This window comes from Hippichthys cyanospilos, chromosome 10 (assembly GCF_059441005.1).
Source record: "Hippichthys cyanospilos isolate Australia breed blue-spotted pipefish chromosome 10, RoL_Hcya_1.0, whole genome shotgun sequence".
NCBI classification, from domain to species: Eukaryota; Metazoa; Chordata; class Actinopteri; order Syngnathiformes; family Syngnathidae; genus Hippichthys; species Hippichthys cyanospilos.
Window position 1 is genome coordinate 23,234,679 of NC_142378.1, and position 21,412 is coordinate 23,256,090.

At 39.3% G+C, this 21,412-nt stretch overlaps 1 long non-coding RNA gene across 1 annotated transcript in view; it reads right to left on the reverse strand.

Annotated features, from left to right (window-relative positions):
• The window catches only part of LOC148417546 (uncharacterized), a 60,203-nt gene that overhangs the window by 11,064 nt on the left and 27,727 nt on the right, over positions 1–21,412 (reverse strand). The window lies entirely within an intron of this gene.

The window sequence follows — 21,412 nt, forward strand, 5'->3', positions numbered from 1 at the left end:
ATGAACTGCGTGCATTGTTTTAATATTTTTTTCCAAAACTGGTATCAAAAAAGGTATACAGTACATCATTAAAATAGTTGTATCGGGATCAGCGAGTACTTAGATGCATTTTACGATACTAATATTTAACACAAAGGCAGAATCTTGTGATGTGTTCAGTGCATACCAAGCCAAGATATCCTATTGATTCATAGCAGTTCCTTCTTAACCAGTGGCGCGTCATCTTTTTTTCATGTTGAGGAAATCAAGTGAGCTTGCTTCAGTGAAGGAAAATGTCTGCAATTTGGAAGCATTTCAGCATAGAAACTCCAGTGAGTACTATAGCAATTCACAAGATTTGCGGTGCAAAAGTTGCATGATGTGGACCTTAAACGGCCATGTTCAACATCTCAAACATGACGAAACATTTTAGGAATAACCCAGTTTTTATTTTGTGGGATTTTTTTTTTTTTTTTAATCCCCTCGCGTTCTCTGCCTTGGGGCATCATTTTTACGTCTTGAATACCTCAGTAACTGTTAACGCCTTTTCTCCTTATTGTATAACGTGCTATCTGTAGGGAACCCTCTTTCTTTTTGATGAGTACAGCGAGAGTTAACTTACTCTGCTTACTTAGGCTTCAAGATCTACTTCATGATAGCAAAACAGTCAAATGCGAGAGGCCAGCCAATGCTTCAAAATAAACCATACCTATGCTTTTGTTTTAAAGTTCCTCCCGGCAGCATGGGTGAGACAATTGTCAACTTTTAAAACTTTGCTCCCAGAGAGTGGGCAGCTTCCCAATTGTAAACATCCACCGGTTGCCCGCCAATTGCCAGGCACACGGAGAAACAAGCATTCACAGACTCAATCACACCAAAGGACAATTTACTATGTCCAATACACGTGCCATGCATGTTTGTGTGTGAGGAATTCATAGAGTACTCACACGGGCTCTGTGAGGGCATGTAAACTCCAGACAAGAAGACCAGAGCTTGCTGGATTCAAACTCGTGCGCTCTTCCAGGCACACACTCCAAAGACTCTAAAAAGAGTGGGTAGTCTGAGCTGCTGTTTGGTGCGTAAGGCACAAACCACAGACAGAACCCATCCTCCCACCCGAAGCCGGAGGGAGGCTACCCTCTCGTCTACTGGGTTAAACACCAACGTATAGACCAGTGGTTCTTAACCTTGTTGGAGGCACCGAACCCCACCAGTTTCATATGCTCCTTCACTGAACCCTTCTTTTGTAAAAAATAAAGAATGTTTTTTTTTTTTTTACTGGTGCACGAGATGAATTGTGCATTAATAGCACCTTGTTCAAATAACAAAACCAACACAGTGCATGGTAGGAAATCTCAGAGCAAGACGCTTTCAATGACTGTGCCCACTAACTGCAGACTAGACTGAGGGGTGGACCTCTGCGGCGGAGGCTCCACCGAACCCCTGAGACCGACTCACCGAACCCCTAGGGTTCAATCGAACCCAGGTTAACTTCTGCTAACTTCTGCAGCCGAGGATTGGCGTGCCAAGGTCCCAGCTCACACAGCAACCCGACCCTTATGGCCCTTCACATAATTGCTGATCCCATGGAAAAGGTGACCCATTGTAGGAATCATTTTGAGTAGTTATTATGCATGTGCCTTGATAGTATATATTTGCAGCATAAATGAGTGTTTTCAGCTTGGGTGTGGCTACAAGAGGACGACTCGACTGCAGAGGGCAAACAGCTGATAAGGAGACATCGACAGAGCCCCTGGGAGGTGACGTCAAGACCCCTGTGAGCTCACATGCACTACCAGAGAATGTGAATATTGATATTGATTGTCCAGGGCAGAGCTGACGACCAGGAAAGACCATTTTTGGGACCGGACCTGACCCTCAACTCTGTTTCTGGGGACCAAAGGTTGAAGGGAAGCCAGGGGAGAAGAGGCAACTTGGGTAAGTTGCTCTTAATTTGGTGGGGAAATGAGTGACTGATATATATATATATATATATATATATATATATATATATATATATATATATATATATATATATTGAAGGAAATTCATATTTTTCAAATTCAATTTATCAATAAAATAGTATGTACATTGAACTGTGTTTTCTAATAAAGATTGAGACAATGGAATGTCAGTATAAAGCAGATACGATCCTGGCCCTGGGGGAGTGAAGACGAGTCGGCACCTCCAACAAGAACAAAGGGCATCCCCCGAGACAACAGTCTACCAGGAACTAAAGGCCAGGTGTGATCTTCAAGAGAAGATACCAGCCAGGGTTTATGGTAGTCAGACTTCCTCCCGCTTCAAAGGACAAAGACTTTTGATCCCCACTCAAACGGACCCTCACGCACGCACACACGCACACACCGACAGACACGCACGCACGTGCACGCACACACACACACCGACAGGCACGCACGTGCGTGCACGCACACACACACACACACCGACAGGCACGCACGCACGTGCACGCACACACACACACACACCGACAGGCACGCACGCACGTGCACGCACACACACACACACACCGACAGGCACGCACGCACGGGCACGCACGGGCACGCACACACACACACACACCGACAGGCACGCACGCACGGGCACGCACATACACACACACTTGCAATCCACAGTGGGACTAGATGACCCGGAAGGGTATAAGAACTGAATGTTGAATGTGAAACGTTGCCATTTTCTGCTCGGACCCGCGGCAGGACTGGCCCGAGGCCTCGTGTACTTTCCCACTCTGTCTGGATTAAATCAATTGTTTCACTATGTTGTGGTATGGGCGATCTTTCAACAAAAACGAACACGCTAGGAACTAGTTTAAGGCAAGAGGCTTTTTCTAGATTCCTTCAATATATATATATATATATATATATATATATATATATTGTATCACCATAGTATAAGAATAGTATTGCATTAATAAATCAAGAAAGGGCAACGGTGTCCTGTACGTACTTAAACTTTGTGAAAAGACAGAGTGAGTCTTTAAAACTGTGACGTAAAACCGGAAGAATACTAGTCAATGTTACGTAAAGAGACAGAGAGTCTATAAAACTGGAAGAGGGTGATGGTGTCCTACGTGCATTTGAACTCCGTAAAAACAAGTGTGGATGTAAAAGTGTTCATGGGGGTTCGCTACCTCATTTGAACAGGAAATTTAACTGACAACTGTCTGGGAAGCAGAAGCAAGAATTCCCCGCCACTTGTGGTAAAAGTGTGAATAACCCAAGACAGAGTGTAATTGTCAGCCTGTTCAGGGATCGGAAAGTCAGCATAGTCACTAGGTCAGTAGTGTCAAACAAGTTTTTATTTTGGGCCGCATTGTAGTTATAGCTTCTGTAGGAGGGCCATAATGACTGCGAATTCAAATAAATATTAAGTGTGTTGGTCACAAATTTACCAAGATTTGAAATCAGAAGCCAACAAAAAGTGTTCTAGAGATTTGGGGAATACGAACATTTTTGTTTTTCTTCCCCCAAATTTTTAAAAAGTTAAAGACAACTTGCAATTTTGGTATTTTAGTCAGAAACATGAAGTCAAATCAGCATTTCACAGACCACAAAAAGTGAGGTGGCGGACCGGATCTAGCCCCCGGGCCTTGACTTTGACACCTGTGCCCTACGTGAACCGCTGACTTCCAACATGGGGAAATCGAACAGCAAAAAAGCTAATAAAAAGGATCCTAAGCAACAATTGACGTGTAAGGACTCGAGGTTTGTAGAAAGCCAATGTCCTTCACAGCTTAATACTCACCTTAATACACAAAAAAATAGTAAGCTTGCAAGATAAAATAAAAACAAAACATGAAAATAATACGAAGAAAATGAGTAAAGACAGATTTGAAAATAAAGAGTTTTGGATGATAATAGCAGAAAATAGGAAGGAAGATAAAAGTAATAGAACCAAAAAAGAATCTGCAAATAAAAGATGAGGAAAAGGATGATTGCATGTTTCAAGGCAAATAGTGGCATTCCTGAAGATCATACTGAAGGAAGCATTTTTGAGGAGCAATTAAAAAATGTCCTCCATGCCAATGCTCAACACTCCATTCACCAATGGGTTGAAAAGCATTAGGTAAGGCGACAGGAACCCTTGAACAATACATTAACCAAGCTCTACATGCCGAAAGAGTACAGGCTAAAAAGAAAAAAGCAGACACATTTATTGTAGAATCCGAGGGAGGTCAATATTACTTCCAAAAACGTGGTAGAAGTTTTGATCAAAATAGACGCAGAGGTAGAGGCGAAGGAAGTCCTGCAGGGAAAGGGCGTGGCTATACCACGGGCCCAAGAGACATTACTTGTTGGTGTTGTGGAGAGACAGGACATATCTCACTGTACTGTCCCCACAATAACGATAACAGTCCCAACAATAAAAATGATGCATGACTGGAAAAGTCAGCTTCCCAACAGGGTGATAAACAACAAGCTATCGAGGAAAACATTGAATTAAATTAAATTTACAAAACCTTTTACTATTCGGAACATCAAAACCAGAAGTACAACTCATAGTAGATGGAAAGCCAACAACCTTTGTTTGTGACACGGGAGCATGTAGAACTGTAAGGAGCCTATTTCAAGCGCCTTCGTGTCAAACCACACGTGTCAAACAACACGAAGGGGCGTGAAGGCCAGTGAAGTTTTCAAGACACCCTACCTTATTAGGGGTTCTCGGTCGACATGACTATCATGTGGGTAAGTCTGTGGGGTTATGTTGTATAGTCTCTGTTGCAGTGAAGGCTGTGCATGCACCAAGTTGTTCGATTCCTTGAAGGGCGCATCTGGTGTTTGTGCATTGGTGTCACTACTCTTACAGGTGTCTATTTTTCCATCCACAGCAGAGGATATTCAGAGAGCAGTTGCAGCTCATGATCCCTTTTATCATCTGTCCAGAAGGTGGTGCGCTTCCTGGTGGGATGGTGGGCTATTTGGACGCAATTGGGGTCCCCCACGGCTTGCCAGATGAGTATAAGTTGGCAAATCAAATTGCAGTGGGGTGGGAATCAATTTTTATATGGATTACACCCAATAAAATGTAGACCGAATCAATTACATCCATTGCAATGTACAGAAATTGGGGAATTATACTGAAGAAGGGTTTATAGCTATTAAAGCCAATATTACAGCTATTGGTTGCTGCATCACTCATGTCATTTCGGAATCGCATTGCGGTTGACATGATACTGGCAGAGAGAGGTGGCGTTTGCGCTATGTTTGGGGACTAGTGCTGTATTTTCATTCCCAATAATACGTCTCCAAAAGGGTCCCTCACGAGAGCCATGGAAGGTTTGCGCATCCTGAATCGAAAGATGAAAGAACACTCAGGAGTGTCCACTTCTGCATGGGATGAGTGGTGGGAAAAAACATTTGGCAAATATCAGAATTTGGCGTTTTCTGTCATGATTCCTATATCTATGTTCACCTCAATTCTTGTGCTGTGTGGATGTTGTATTTCCTGCATTCGTGCATTACTTATCCGACTTATCTCATCTGCAGTCGCTCCTACAAATTCTAAATTACAAGAAATGTATCTTTTGCACACTTAGAGACATGGTGGTGTGAGAGGTGACACTGATGACCAAACTGATGATGATGATGATGAAGTGATTTCTCCTGTAACCTTATTCGACACTTCAGAAATCTAATAACGACTAAACAATAGAGAGTTTCAGGTTTGCTATCCAGTACATGATTCAATTGAATAAAGCCTTTGGGAAGTTCTTTTGATGGGGTTTTTTGGGGGCAAATGTAGAATAAACAGGAGGGAAATGTAGGAATCCTTTTGAGTAGTTATTATACATTTGCCATGATAGTATACTGTATATTTGCAGCAAAAATGAGCGTTTTTAGCTTGGGTGTGGCTACAAGAGGACGACTCGACTGCAGAGTCCGAACAGCTGATAACGAGAAATCGACGACAGAGACCCTGGGAGGTGACGTCAGGACTCCTGGGCTCACACCCACTACCAGATAATGTGAAGATTGATGAAGGATTCTTCCTAATATTAACACATTAACAAATATACTGTCTGCCAATTTTACATGTAATCAGATGCCTCTGTATCATATAAAATGGGGAGTGTTAGAACTAGCGTTGGAGAACGAATGTGCAGTGAACAAATAAACGCTACACTCCTCTCTCTCGATACCAGTCGAGAAGAATATGAAACTGAGTGCCTTTTCTCTCTTTATTGCCTAATTATTATAAATGTCTATTTGGCGAACCTGACACACATGTTATCCCTTTGGGCTGCGCTCACTCGAGCCCTGTGGGTATCTGGCCACCAGGCCCTCGCCAGTGAGCCCTACCTCCAGGGCCTAGCTCCGATGCCTGATGCAATCCCTTCTTGTCACTTACATTTATTGTTTCAATTGGAGACTTCCAGTTTCATATTACTACACTTATTCAGGTAATGCTTGTCATGAAGCAAATAGTTTGGACCACTGGCTCGCAACACGTACTTTCATTGCTTCGAGACCCAATGAGGCTATTGTTTTCAATTCTATTCTATTTACAATTTTATATTACTCAACTTATTCATGTTACGCTTGTCATGCAAGACGGTCTGGTCTGGTGCAGTTCTTCACGAGGTCGTGGTTCAAAACCTGACACAATCTCTTCTTCACAATTACATTTATTAATTCAGTTGGAGACTTCCAATTGTATCTCATTCAACTTATTTATATAACGCTTGTTGGGCAATAGACAGTCTAGTGCGGAAGGCCAACCGCTGGTTTCAACGTGTAAGGGAGTTGGTTACCCGATACGATCCCTTCAATCTCACATTTTTTATTTCAATTGGATATTTTTGATTTTATTCCGTATAGTATATTTAACACTAAAAAACAATTTTTTAAATGTATTGTATGAAAACACAAAAATGTCACATTTTACAGCAGGCCCAACGCATGTGCAAATTTTGGTGACTTTTCGTGCATGTTTAGGCCCTACAAAAAGTGATTCATTTCAGAGAATAATAATAACTAGAGCTGCAAGCAGCAATAACGGGCCCTCACAGACGTGAGCACGGAGGAGTATGAACAGTTGGAGGTATGAACATATTAGGGTACAAATGTGTTCGTGCATATGCAGGTGAACAGGAGAAGTCAATGTTTTAGAAAAAGTCAAATTTTCATTAGCATTTGTAGAACGGGCTCAACTAAGTAAAGGTAAGATCATATTCGTTGTCAGCATATAACTGTCAACAGTGATGCTTGTTTTGTACAACCTCGTTTTTGTCACTGTGGGCAAAGGAAACATTGACTTCATATTTTGAAAGTTCGTCTCCATCAAAAGTTTCATGGAATCGTCACTTTATGGACCAGTTGTGCCTCTAAGCCTGATAATGGCCTACGCCAATTTGAAAGTTGATGGGGTCAACAGTATAAGAGAAGGCAGCAGCAATGGAAGACTTACAAATGGCCATAAATGCATCAAAATTGCAAATTAAAAAATTCGAAACTCTTTATCTGTACATCCTAGCATATGGTTTTCTTTGATTGTTTTTTAGGTCTTAGGGTCCTGCATATGCGTACACATTTTGGTAACTGTAAGTCAAACCAACTAGGTTTGGCTGCAATCCTTCTACTATAATCACAGTTTTTGCTCCCACTAGGTGGCAGTCGCAATACGACAAAAAACTGGCTAGTAGGTGTGTTTTACATTGGACTCCCATCAACTATATGAAATTTAGAAAAAATAAGACCATCTTGGTCCAATTACAGAAACTTTTTGGTATTGGCGAGACATGGAAATTTGAGGCGACGTACTGACTGCGCCCGTTGGCGAAAAATTGTAAAATTGGAGAACCTTCATGTTCCATCCCTCAAGGCTATTCTGGCCAATTTTCATTCAATTAGTTCAAACAGGAATAGCACAGTGCAAAAATTGAGTTATTATTCAGGTTTTTGTCATTGGCAGCGAAGGAAAATGGAAAAATGTATTTTGAAGCCCCGCCCCTAACATATATGTTAGCCAATCTTCACAAAATTTTGCCCAGTTGTGCCCCTATGTCAGATAATGGAGCACGCCAAATTTGAAGTTAATCGTGTTTCAGTACCGAAAAATTCAAAAACGGGCTAAATGGCACATTAAACAGTTGATAACTCTGGTTCTGTACATCCTAACACATGGTGCTCCACAATGAGTAATTGACTGTATGAGCCCTTAAGTTTCTAAAATGGCGACAATCAACAAAAGGAGGAAAGTTGACTGCGAGGGACGACGGTTCAAGGATGAGTGGAAATTGCACTATTTCTTCACTGAAATACGGAACAACTGTGTCTGCTTCATTTGTAAAGAGACAGTGGCTGTTTTTAAAGTGTTCAATGTGAAGCGACATTACCAAACAAAACATGCTGACGTATATGGCAAGATCACAGGTAATGAACACAGCGAGAAACTGAAACATTTTGAATCTAATTTAATCTCACAGCAGCAATATTTTACAACTTTTACCGACAGCTGGCTAAGGACAAGTTCCGAGAGATTCGAGCATTGTTAAGAAAATGCTAAGCTTGTTCAGGTCGACGTATTTGTGTGAGAAGACATTCTCGGTTATGAACTTAAATAAGAGCCGTGTGAGGACACGGCTACCGGGCTCTCACTTACAAGACATCTTGCACATCCATACTACAGCCATAGAGCCACACCTGGCCTTTGTCCTGCACTCCAGATCTCAGTTTCACCCATCACACTCATGCGGACAAGTCATTTTTCATTTACGGTAAGTCTGAAAAGGTTTTTTTTTTTTTTTTTTTTTTTTTTTTAAGTTTTCACTCCAGAATAATAACCATTTCAAAATCCAGTCCACATTTATGTCATATTTTAAATGAGCATATTTGTTATTTTAAATGTCATATTTTAAATGAGCCCTGCACTTGTTGATATGACTATTACTTGTTCATTTCTCTGTTATTGTGTTTACATTTTTTATAAATATTAAACTGCCATGGTGAGATTTTTTTCGTTTCAAATGTAATTTGCACCCAAGAGTACAATTACTTCTGTTCAACTGTTGCAAAAAAGTTAGTGTTAAAAAAAAGTGAAGTTCAGTGAATATTGAATTTCAATATTTAATGTCAATTCAATTTTGATTTGCATGGTTCAAAAGAACCAAAACTCATGCTTAAGATAAGCTGAAATTAACATAAAAAGCAAATATGAAACACAGAACGGCTTGCTGAAATGTATTTAAATTAATTGCTGTCATATGTAAAGAACGTCCGTCAAGGTTGGCCCCCCTACATTTTTAACACACAAAATCTGGTCCCCTTTGCAAAATGTTTGGACACCTCGCTCTAGATGAAATGACCCGTGACCCAGGAGAAGTGTTCGACTATAGGTGGCGCTAAAAATAATTTTTTTAGATTTTATGTATGAAAACACAAAAAATACCAAATTTTACAGCAGGCCTGATGAGTGTGCAAATTTTGGTGACTTTTCGTGCATATTTAAGCCCTCAAAAATGCGATTCATTTCGGAAAATAATAACTAGAGCTGCAAGCAGCTGTGCACAGGTGGGCACAGGTGTCAACCTGTGCAGGTTGGGGTATTAACAGGAGGGGTATGAACAAAGCGTATGAACGATGAAAAATTAGTTTTAGACGACTCCAGTGTAGGACTCTTGTCAAATTTGTAAAATTTAGAGAAGATGGGATAATATGGGTTGAATTACTACATTTTTTATCGTTACAGTTGTGTGACTTTCAATGCTGTATAGGCCAAACCCATTGCCGAATTTTTGCTGCCACTAGGTGGCGCTCTTACTACGATAAAAAATAGGCTTGTAAGTGTGTTTCACATTGGACTCCCATCCCATATATGACGTTTATGACAATATCAGATCATGTAGGTCCAATTACAGCAACTTTTACAGTTTTGGCGAGACATCAAACTTTGAGTTGGCATAGAGGCCACGCCCTCTATTGAAAAGTCAAAGAAATTAAGAACCTTCATATTCCTATGTCTCAAAGCTTTTCTGACCATTTTTGAGTTCATTTAGTCAAACAGGCATTGCACAGGACATAAAAGTGTAAAAAAATGACATTTTTGTCTGCCACTGGGTGGCGCTGTACATGATTTGGAATTTTACCTCATAGGTGTATTTGGGCAAGACTTTTAAAGTCCCTGCAAAGTTTCAGATAGTTTGAAGCTGTTACACGTGAGTTATTAAGGTTTTTGTCACTCTTGGCGAAGGAAATATTAAACATAATTTGAAGCTCGACCCCCATCTCATATGTCATGAGATAATCATGATATTTGGACTATGTATGCCCGTTAGTCATATAATGATCCATGCCAAAGTTTAAGGTCATGGGGTGAACCGTTAAAGAGAAAAAGGCACTAGTTTGAGACCAGCTAATGTCAAAGTACTGGGCAAAATAGCACATTATAAAAATTCATAACATTTTTTCTGTACATCCTAGCCCATCCCTTCCATTAACTTTTTTGTAGGTCTTACAATCTACATATGCCTAAAAAAAATTCATAACTGTGGGTCAAGCCAAACAAGATTGACTGTAATCTTTTGACTAATTACTTTTTGACCCCACTAGGTGGCGCTAGCTTTAAACTGGAATATATGTTTGTCGATGTCTTCAGGAATAGATTTTCATCCAATGTGTGAAATTATGAGAAGATCAGATCATCTGGGTCAAATTACAGCAGCTTTTACTGGTCCGATAAAGCTTTGGAATGAAAAGGGACGTATAGGCCACGCCCGTTATCGAAATATCGTAAAATTTGGTGGAGGTCAGCAGGGCTGTGTAGAGGCTTTTCAGACTTAATTTCAGCGATATTACTTCAAAGGGCTCAGCTAAACACATAAAAACATTTTAAAAAATGCTATATTTTTTGCTGCCACTAGGTGGCGCTCGCACTATGACATAAAATACGTTGATAGGTGTATTCTGCATTGGAAACCCAACAAATATATGAAATTTAGAAAAGATAAGACCATCTGGGTCCAAATACAGCAACTTGGTTCGTTTTGGCGAGACATCAAACTGACATTTTTGTTTGCCTTAGGTGGCCTTATAAGCAATTGAAGACCTTTTTAATTTTTTTTTAAACAAATGTCTTAAGGGCTTGAATCTGCTTGTGTCTGTGAAGTTTCAGATTTTTCCAAGCTTGTAAAGCTGAGTTGTAAAGGTTTGTTTCACATGTGGCAAAGTAATAATCAAAGGCATAATATGAAGCCCCGCCCCCAACATATTTGATGGCGGATCGTCACAAAAATTTGAACAATAGTGCTTCACAGTCAGATAAAACATCACAGCAAATTTGACGGCGATTAAGTAAAGCGTTTAGGGGAAAAAAGGAGCAGTTCAGGACCTGCGAATGAGCAAAAACGGGCCAAAGGTGCACATTCAAAAATTCATAACTCTCTTTCTGTACATCTGAGCATATGGCTCGCGCTGACTTTTTTGTAGGGCTCGAAGTCCTACATAAGGCTACAATTTTTTGTAGCTCTAGGTCAAACGGGCCGGGAGTGAGAGGCTATTTTTCACTCATAAAGCCATTTTGGGGCCAATTACAGACACTTTTTTCATTTTGGCGAGTCATCTGACTTTGAGATGGCGTGCAGACCACGCCCATTATCGAAAAGTCATAACATTTTAAAACCTTAATATCCCATGTCTTAATGATGTTCTGACCAATTTTCATATGTTTTACTCAAACAGACTGAGCACAATACATGAAAGTTTTAAAAATTATATTTTTATCAATCACTAGGCGGCGCTAGTAGCTATTTCAAAAATAGTTTTTCAAAAGTGTTAAAGACAAATGTTTTAATGTGTCTATGAAGTTAGATTTTTTTAAGCTTGTACAACAGGTGAGTTATTAAGGTTTTTGTCCTTCTTGGCGAAGGAAAAAATGAACACAAAATTTGGAGCCCCGCCCTATCATATTTGTCAGCGGATCTGCACCAAATTTTGCCCAGTTGTGCCTGTATGTCTGAATATGGACAACAGCAAATTTGAAGGCGATTGGGTAAAGCATTTAGGAGAAACAAGGAGCAGTTTGGGACCTGCAAACGTGCAAAAATGGGCCAAAAATGCACATTCAAAAATTCATAACTCTTTTTCTGTACATCTGAGCACATGGCTCACGCTGACTTTTTTGTAGGTCTCTAGGTCCTACATATGCCTAAAAAATTTTCTTAGCTCTAGGTCAAACGGGCCGGGACCAGGTGCACTTTTTCAACCTTAGGTGGCGCTGCAGAGCATTTTTTTTTGCTTTGTTTTAGAATACACTAATATATCAAATTTTTCACAAAGCCTGACAACTGTGCAAAATTTGGTGACTTTTCGTGCATGTTTAGGCCCTCAAAAATGGAAAAGCGCTGCACAGTAAATAATAACTAGAGCTGCAAGCAGCTATAAAGGGCACTCGCAGACCTGTGCACGTTGGGGTATGAACAGGTCGGGGTATGAACAAGGACTATGAACGATGAAAAATTAGTTGTAGATGACTTTAATGCAGAACTCTTATAGAGTTTGTAAAATTTAGAAAAGGTGGGATAGTGTGGGTTGAATTACTGCAGCTTTTACTGTTACAGTTGTGTGACTTTGCACTGTCGTATAGGCCACGCCCATTTTCGAAACATTGTACTATTTGGTGGAAGGCATTAGGCGTGGCCAATGGCTTTTCAGACATTATTTAAGGGATATCACATTCAGTGGTTTTTTTTTCAGTTAATTCCGTATTTTCTTTTGGTTTCAACTCCTTCCCAGTTCATCCAATTCATGCCGTTCGAATTTCATATCATTCCACATATTCACGTGAAGTGCTTTTGTATTTTTCAAGGTTCAACTATTCATCGTTTTCCTACAATTCACGTTTTTTATACTATTCATATTTAAAGAATTTAGCCTTTTCAAACTGTTCTTACTTTCATTTCATCTTACTTTTCATTCCACAGTTGAACTTTTTTCAGTTTTTTAACTTTGTATTATTCGAAGTTCTTCACAGATTCACGTTCAAACATACTTCATTCTCTGGATATCTCATCAGACATCTCATGAGCGCTCAGCCCAACTTCCACCCAGGATGGCGGCCATCTTGGTTTACTCAGAACAATAAAAACAACACTGTCCTAATGTTGAACATCCAACCTATTAAATATAATACCCCAAAATTCAGAATTTGAACTTCATGGTGGTATCCATTTTCCTTTTCCCAGGAATAAAATATTACCCACAATTCCACTTTTTCAGTTTTTCCTTTATATCTTTGCCATTCCTTCTCCGATTTCCACCATTCCAACTTTCATCGATTCCCCTAAAGCCCGCCATTCCATTCGTGTATCCATTTTCCTCTTCCCAGAATTCAAAATATTCCCACAATTCCACATACTGTACCTTTAATGAACCAATTCATTTTCAATGAGGTCATTCATTGTGTGGGCGTTTGGCCTTCGTGGACTACTGTTTAGGTAGACAAAGTACTCCATCTCCCATGGGGTCGTCAGGTGGCCATCTCGGACACTTGCCCGCATACACTGAGACTCCATTTCCCATCAACCCTCAGGGGCGGCCATCTTGGATATCTGATCAGACATCTCATGAGCGCTCAGCCCAACTTCCACCCAGGATGGCGGCCATCTCGGTTAACTCAGAACAATAAAAACAACACTCTCCTAATGTTGAACATCCAAACTTTTTATTATAATCCCCCAAATCCCCAAAATTCCAACTTTAGGTGTTCATTTCAAGTTTTTCCCATTTTTTTACCCATAATTCCTTAGTTAATTGTTCTTGCCAAAACATTGTAACTTTCTGTCTTCGCCATTCATCATCCGATTCCCACCTTTCCAACTTTAATCAATTCCATTCATCCCCACCAATTCATTGGTGTATTCATTTACCTCTAACCAGAATTCAAAATTTTCCCACAATTCCACATACTGTACCTTTAATGAACCAATTCATTTTCAATGAGGTCTTTCATTGTGTTGGCGTTCAGCCTTCGTTGACTACTTCTTAGCTACACAAAGTTCTCCATTTCCCATGGGGTTGTCAGGTGGCCATCTTGGACACTTGACTACATACACTGAGACTCCATTTCCCATCAACCCTCAGGGGTGGCCATTTTGGATATCTGATCAGACATCTCATGAGCGCTCAGCCCCCCTCAGAGTGTCATTTACCCACAATGCATCTGTTTTGCATAAGTAATAGCCCCCTAAAACTTGTAAAAAATTAGATTTTTTATGTTTCCTCTTGTGATATCTCCATTTGCGTCCGACCTATACTTACAGTATTGTTCCAACTTTAGGTGTTTCCCATTATGGGTAAGAATGCCAAGACCCTTACATGAAAAATGTTCAATACTTTTCACTTATTTTACCCATAATTCCTCATTTCATTGTTCTCACCAAAACTTTGTAACCTTCTATCTTGGCCTTTCTTCATCTTCATCCGATTCCAACTGTTCCAACTTTAATCGATTTCCCCAATTCCCACCATTACATTGTTCTATCTATTTTCCTCTTCCCACGATTCAAAAATTACCCACAATTCCACTTTAGTTTTTCCCATCTATCTTTGCCATTCTTCATCCGATTCTGACTGTTCCAACTTTAATCAATTCTGACAAGGCCCGCCCATTCATTTTTACCCACAATTAAAAATTTACCCACAATTCCACCTTTTCAGTTATTCTTTTATATCTTTGCCATTCTTCATCCGATTCCAACCATTTGAACTTTAATTGATTCCCCCAAGTCCCGCCATTCCATTGTGGTTTCCATTTTCTTCTTTCCAGAATTCAAAATTTACCCACAGTTCCACTTTTTCAGTTTTTCCCTTCCATCTTTGCCATTCTTCATCCGATTCCGACTGTTCCAACTTTAATCAATTCTGACAAGGCCCGCCCATTCATTTTTACCCACAATTAAAAATTTACCCACAATTCCACCTTTTCAGTTATTCTTTTATATCTTTGCCATTCTTCATCCGATTCCAACCATTTGAACTTTAATTGATTCCCCCAAGTCCCGCCATTCCATTGTGGTTTCCATTTTCTTCTTTCCAGAATTCAAAATTTACCCACAGTTCCACTTTTTCAGTTTTTCCCTTCCATCTTTGCCATTCTTCATCCGATTCCGACTGTTCCAACTTTGATCATTTCCTCCAATGCCCGCCCATCTATTTTTACCGACAATCAAAATTTACCCACAGTTCCACTTTTTCAGTTTTTCCCTTCCATCTTTGCCATTCTTCATCCGATTCCGACTGTTCCAACTTTGATCATTTCTCCCAATGCCCGCCCATCTATTTTTACCCACAATCAAAATTTACCCACAATTCCACTTTTTCAGAATTTCCCTTACATCTTTGCCATTCTTTATCCGATTTCGACCGTTCCACAACTTTAGTCGATTACCCCAATTCCCGCCCTTCTATTTGTCCAAACTTACCACATGTTGACCATCCAAACTATTGAATGTAATACCCCAAAATTTAGAATTTGAGCATTTGTAGTGCTTTTTTCTTACTTTTGTAAAATAGTGGACATTTTAATGAATTCAGAAGAGTTCTGTTTTTTTTCATCTTAATGACGACCGGTGTTTGTCAAATTTAGTCCGATTCAGCGTTTACCTGTTCATCTTGACCCTGTGTACCACCTCAGAGTGGCATTTATCCATAATTCATCTTGTTTGTGTAAGTTATAACCCCCTAAAACTTGCCAAAAATCAGATTTTGTAATTTTCCTTATGCGATACTGTGAAGGGAATCATATATTAGGTTGTTATCATTATGTGCTTATTTCATTGTTACCCATTTATGCAATCCTAATTCATCTTGACCCTGTCCTTAGGTAGAGCTGTTGACGCACGAAAGTGTGAGCCGGGACCTTGGCCCAGCTGCCGGTGGCGCCCGGCTGGCTCTTTTGTTGTGTCTTGTAATCTGCTATGCTTTTGCTCAATAAAAGCCAGGGGGGGGACGGCTGGGCAGTGAAATTAGCATTGGAAGACCCACGAGTTCATTTGCCCAAGCTTTTTTCCCTATGCCCGGCATAGAAAAGTCAATCTTGGCTGGTCTGAGTTACTCTTTTTGCTGTTTAAGCAGCTAGGCTTGTCCTAGTCTTCTTTTCTGAGATTTCTCTGACAGATACCTCCTTTTGTGTTGCAACCTATACTAGTCGTTCCAATTTAAGGTGCTTCCCATAATTGGTAAGTCGGCTTAGAACACCCATGCATGAAAAATGTTCAATTATTTTCCCCATTGTTTTACCCATAATTCCTTATTTCATTGTTCTCACCAACATTTTGTAATCATCTATCTTCGCCATTCTTCATCTGATTCCGACCATTCAAACTTTAATCGATCCCGACAATTCATTGGGTGTCTCAATTTTCCTCTTCCCATGATTCCAAATTTTCCCACAATTCCACATTATGGAATCGTTGGCATCATAACGAACCAATTCATTTTCAATTAGGTCATTCTTTGTGTGTGCGTTCAGCCTTTGTGGACAACTATTTAGCTACACAAAGTACTCCACTTCCCATGAGGTCGTCAGGCGTCCATCTCGGACACTTGACTACATACACTGAGACTCCATTTACCAACAACCATCAGAGGCAGCCATCTTGGATATCTGATTAGACGTCTCAAGAGCGCTCAGCCCCACTTCTACCCAGGATGGCAGCCATCTTGGTTAACTCAGAACAATAAAAACGACTCTCTCCAAATGTTGAACATCCAAACTATTAAATATAATCCCCCAAAATTCAGAATTTGAACATTTATAGTACTTTTTTCTTTTTACTTCTATACTATACTTCATATTTGAAACTTTTGCTTCTTCATTATATTTTCTAATAATTACCATGCCTTTATATTAAGGGATTAATTTAATTTGATTTTGGACTGCATTTTTTTTGTCCCCCCCCTCCTCTCTCTCTCTTTCTCTCTCTCTCTCCTCTCTCTCTCTCACTCTTTCCAATTTTCAATTTTTTAGAGCGAAATTGCATCATCAAGACCTTGAATGACTGGCAACTAGTAATGTGAGAGGAAGCCCTCTGAACCTTGGAAACTATCAACTAATTGAAACCACACGTACCAACACTTCGTTATGTTTTATTTACTATATGGTGCCATCAAAACTTCAATTAAGGCAATTAAGCCAGCAAAGCTATACTGTAGTGTCATTTTATTTTCTAATGCTATTTTTGACTAATTAATAGGCAACAACCTGTTTGGGGTGAATTTACACGGTTTGTTATAAAGACGTGTGCAATTGCTCGAGAACCAGTGCCAATAAATGAGAAAAATTATGTTTTTGCCGTTGCTAACGCCACAAGCTCTGTGGGGAAATCCATCGCGTTTGCAGCGCGTTTTGTGCTCTCATTGTAGTATTTTTTTGTTGTTGAGAAGTTACATGTTTACTGTGTGCCAAGGTGTCAGTTTGTACGATGTTTGTCTTCCCGCTCGTGATGGACTACAGACAGTCGAAGTTCCGCCTCATGAGCTGTAACTCAGAGGGCAGTTCTCAAGTCACTGCACCGAGGCGTGGTTTGGTCGCATGACATCTAGATACATAATATTTTGTACTACATGATATTTTACACTATCATCACCAGTAATTTAAGTAAAAGTAAACAGAATAGAAATTTCATCGTGAAGTATTAATTTGCATATGACTATAAAACTCACTCATCATGGGCTCGAAAGTCCACGGGGATCGGTTAAATGTTTTTCATTGAACGTAAGGAGTTGTGTCGTTTTTCAGATGTTGTTTCATTTTGTTTCCTAATCGATTGATTGCATTGCATAATAAGACAGAAAGAGAGATAATTTTATAGATATTTAAAGATAAATAAATCAGAAAGACATATAACTATATGGATATTTATATATAGTTAAAGAAATATATCGACAGACAGACAAATGTATAAATTTAAATGTACAGTATATATTATGAATAGACAATATAATATACTATGCCCAATTCCATAATATTGTGTTGCCGAGAAACCATGCACTCAAGACTTGTAATGCGTTTTGTGCATCTAAATATAAATGATGGGGGGGGGGGGGGGGGGGGGGGGGTCACGTGACTTTTCAATACGATTTTGATACGCTTCAATCAATGACCACGAGATGTCTGCCTTAAACCGTTTCTTCAAGGCTCCGAGCAACGAATCAGCGGTCGAGAAAAGATTCGGAGCTCCAAAGCCTCACTCGGCCATCACTATTTCTCGAATTGTCAGAAGTATTTGTTACAAGTCTCAAAGGCCTGGGATATCGTCTAATAATTAGCACCTGAAATTACAGGTAATGGGGAGGAAGATGAAGACACGACGCGGAGTGGTTGTCATATCCTAATTTTCTCTCGACTCGAGTATTGTTGTTATTAATATGATCATCTTTTTCCCCCCCAAATACATTGTCTTACAACAGTAATGCTCTTTTGCGTCACCCACGTTGTTAAAAGTAGCGGTTAATCAAGTAATGACATCAGCAACCACATAACGTCCATTTTCCCCGACGCTTTACATTAACATGGCGCACAAATGTCACGGATGTCGAAACTGCTCACGTGACAGTTGAAATGTCAGTTTTTTTTTTCTATTTCAGTTCTTTGTTGCTGATACAAAGCAACCGACGTTATGCGGTTTCCTGCATTGTCAGAAGTATTAAATGACTGTAATTTTCATTTACGTGCATGCATTTTTAAACCACCACGCGACCAGAAGAGAGCGTGAAGACGACAGGAAACTATTAAGAGCATAAAGCAGTTGCAGCGATGTCGGGCGGGTGTTGAGGCAAAAGAAACAATCATAAAATGAGACATGATCCCACTTCGTGGTTATTCATTTGACAATTGTCACTGCAAAGGCAGAGAAGATTGGGTTTTGATAAGTGGAGCTGCATTTGTGGCGATGTTGTTTAGCAAATGACATCCAAATCTTCGAGCGAACTACAGTACTGTACTTGAGTTAGTACAGTTCAGGAAGCGTGGAACATCACATATTTTATTACCGACCCACGCTTTTAATAACACTTGCCGCTCTACTGTTTTACACTTTCATGTCTTTGTTCATTTTGCCCATCGTTTTTGGCAACATCTAAATAATATATTGTTACAAATGTTTTCGCGTAGCTACAGTGCAAAGACGCTTCGAAAAAAAGTTTTCAAGACTTTCCAAGAGTCAGCGAAGGCAACATCAAAAGGTCACTATGTGCACGTTCTTCCTGTTCCGGTTCATTGTCATTGGCAATGTGAGAGGTAAGTGAAGTACGTATAAGCTGTTGCGATATTAATATTGGGATATGCTCTATCTACACTGCTCTAACTTACTGTAAACAGTAACGTTTATGTTCTATAAGCACTTTGTTGTTATTGTAATGAGTCATTAATTGAACTTTGCTATGTTTTTTACGATGTTGTGCTACGATGCTGAAGCCATGTGTGCTACAGGTGCTAATTTGATGACGCATTTTACTCGTTACGCTCCATTTTTCATCGGTTTGCACTCAGCAAGTAACTTCGCAGTGTGTTGCCTTGTGTGCCAAGTTTCTGCCATGCCTTGGGGAAATTTCTACTAAATGTCATTAACTTTATTTTAGTTTATTATTATTATCATTTTAACTTATCAAGCCATGACGCCTCGTTTATCTACTGCTGGTTTTAAAAAAAGTGCAATAAATACACGATTGACAAAACATGATGAATAATTGGGATTTAAATAGTGACCAAAATAATTGTGATAATTATTTTGGACATTATCGTGCAGCCTTTTGATGATGAGTGTCTTATTGTGTAAATGTTTTAATTTATCTGGCAACGTTACAAAAAAAAGTGCATCAAGATTAAGACCTTCAATGTATTTTTGTGTAGCTTGTGTCACGTGTTCATCATTCTAGTGAGCAGAGGTGTGTACAATTGGATTGGAATTTCATCCACACAATCTTAAAAAAAATACTTGCCATTGGTATTGATGAACTGAACAGTTAAATGTTGTCTCTGTTACCATCAGACCAAAAAAAAAAACTTTATTTCGACTGGAAAAAATATCTTGTGTAATTTCACAAAGTAGCCCAAAAATGTAGATATGATGATGATATTGATGTGTGTCTTAATGTAAAAATGTATAATTTATATCACATAGGTTTAAAAAAGGTGTTTGAAGGTGAAGCGCTCCCAATGTATCAATAATGTAGTTCTGCTAATGTATGAATAAAGGAATGTACTGAGTGACTGAAGAGGCCATCTGTGTGTTTTGAATTGATTGGCTCTTTTTAAAGTACCTAAACATGTGTGTCGGTACTGATCATCCTTCACATTGTCTGTGATGTAAGTTAAAGATTGCATCAACTGGTCCAAGACAGATACTAAATGCTTTCAATTCCATATGAAACTTAATGCATGTAGTAGTGCTACACATATTGCACGTGACCGTATCAAGGTGAGGTTTTTTACAATACATTGTGCATTTCTAGTAAAAACACACATCTGTATTTTGAGTAAAATATTATGCAAATTATATCTTAGTTCTTTGCGTCTGCAGAATTAGCTGTAGGACTTCTGACCTGCTTTATGAAAACAAGACATTGCTCCTACATTAATGTGTGTTAAATATACAGTAGAGATGGGTTGATGACGCCTTGTTGATTTGAAAACAGTCAAAGGTAAAACCTCTTAGAAATTTTAAGATTTTGAAGTTTTTACTATCAAATTTTAAAGTTTTAAGCCTTGCCACTGTCTGATAAAGAAGAAAACAGCAACGTAGTCAACAGTCAATTCTGCCAACCCTCATAAAATAGCCACATTAAGGACATCTTGTGATCAAATTGTCATAGCACTTAGTTTACATTCTATAACATTCACTCTTCCATTTATGTCTGCCTAATTTATCTGACCAAGGGTACTGACAAGTAGGCAGATTGTCAGTGGGTTTTCACCTTTATTTTCAGTGATTGTCTAATTGCATACCAGACTTCATATTTTGGGGGAAATTATTTTAGAAAAACATTTAAAAAAAAAAAGGTGAAAATTAACATTTTTAATTCATTACCGACATGGTTACGAGATGTGTATTGTATCAACGTTAAGGTCTGCTTACAAGCTAAAGTATTTCTGTACTCTCACTGGCGATGTGATTTATGCAATTGCAAATGCTCTTGCTAAAGTACCTGGAGGTCTGTAGTTCTTGATAACACATCATTTTTGAGCCCATAGATACAGTTGCCTTTGCATTGGATGGTGATGCCCATTCAAGATTGCATCAATTGGTGAACGTCAAAGAAAAGCATACAATTACAGAACAATGAAACTAGATGCATGTTTATGTGATACATATATTGCATGTGACCTTATCATAATGAGTATTTTGTGCAAATATATTGCGCAGCCCTAGTAAACAATCTAAATATGTGTTTTGAGTGAAATGTTCCAGAGTTCATGT